Consider the following 1886-nt stretch of genomic DNA (forward strand, 5'->3'; position numbering starts at 1 on the left):
ATAATGTTTTTGAGGTTCTTCATTGATGTCATAGCATGTATCAGTAGTTTGTTATTTTACTTGCTAAATAATATTTCCTTGTACAAAAATACCACTTTTTGTTTATGCATCGACAGACATTTGGATTATTTCTACTTTTTGGCTATTATGAATAATGCTGCTATGAACATTCATGTGCAAGTTATTGTGTGAACATATATTTTCAATTCTCTTTGATATATACCTAGGAGTAAAAGAGCTGGGTCATATGATAACTTTAGGTTTAACGTTTTGAGGAATTATCAGTTTTCCAAAGCAGCTGCAAGATTTCACCTTCTCAACAGCAATGCATGAGGGTTCCATTTTCTCCACATTCTCAGCAACACCTGGTATTGTCAGTTTTTTAAAAAAATTATAAACACTCTAGTGCATATGTCCTGGCATTTCATTGTGATTTTACTTTTGTGTGTGTGTGTGTGATTTTACTTTGTATCTCCCTAATGACTAATTTTTTGTCCCNCACACAGCTCTCAGGATCGCGCTGTTTCCTGACGCGGCCGCTCCAGACCCGTCGCCATTTTTCTATAGTGTAACTTCTATCTGTACCTGCCTTATTTCACTTAACATAAGTTTCTCCAATTTCATCTATGTTGCTGTGAATGGCAGAATACCATTCTTTTTTATGGCAGAGTAGTATTCCATTGTCTATATATACCACATTTTCTTTATCCAGTCATCCATCGATGGACTTTTAGGTTGATTACACATCTTGACTATTGTAAATAGAGCTGCATGAACATGGGAATGCAGGTTTCCCTTCAACATGACGGTTTCCATTCCTTTGGGTATGTACCCAGCAGTGGGATTCTGGATCATATGGTAGTTCTATCTGTAGTTGTTTGAGAAACCTCCACACTGTTTTCCATAAAGGCTGTTCTAATTTACAGTCCCACCAACAGTGTAGAAGAGCTCCCCTTCCTCCACATCCTCTCCAGCATTTGTTTTTCTCTCTCTTTTTGATAATCACCAGTCTAATTGCGATAAGATAATATCTCAATGTGGTTTTGATTTGCATTTCCCTGAGGCTGATGTTGAGCATTTTTTCCTATGTCTGCTGGCCATTTGCGTATCTTTTTTTGTGAAATGCCTATTCATCTCCTTTGCCCACTTTTAAATTGGGTTACTTGATTTTTTACTGTTAAATTGTTTGAGTTCCTTGAATATTCTGAATATTAATCCATTGTTGGATGCATAGTTTGCAAATATTTTCTCTTCTTCAATAATATGCTGAACTTTCACTCTGTAGGTTGTCTTTTTGCTCTGTTTATTGTTTCTTTTGCTGTATTCACTCAAATGTTTAGGCTGGAAGTAAGTTAAGTCATTCTCGACCTCTCCTGTTCTCATGCCCCATATGTATCTGCAAACAAATCCTGTTGAGCATGCCCTTCAGAATATATTCTGTATCTGACCACTGCTCTTCACCTTTCCACAAAGACCCTAGTCAAGCCAATATTGTCTGTCACTTGGACTGGGGCAACAGCCTCCTAGGCTGGTTTCTCTGTCCCCTTTTCTACCCTTTCCCTGTTTATTGAGGTATTATTGATGTACCATAAAATTCACCCATAATAAAATTCACCATAATTAAAATTTAGACTATTGTCATCACCTCGCTCCATGCCCCCACCTCTAAATTCTCACTTGCCTGCTTGCTGTGAATCCCTATTCCTACTCTCAGCACCAGGCAACCATGAATCTGTTTTATGTCTCTATAAGTTTTCCTTTCTGGAAATTTCATATAAATGCAATCATACAATAGTCCTCTGAAAGTGGCTTCTTTCACTTGGCTATAATGTTTTTGAGGTTCTTCATTGATGTCATAGCATGTATCAGTAGTTTGTTATTTTACT

This window comes from Galeopterus variegatus, unplaced genomic scaffold (assembly GCF_000696425.1).
Source record: "Galeopterus variegatus unplaced genomic scaffold, G_variegatus-3.0.2 Scaffold2523, whole genome shotgun sequence".
NCBI lineage: Eukaryota > Metazoa > Chordata > Mammalia > Dermoptera > Cynocephalidae > Galeopterus > Galeopterus variegatus.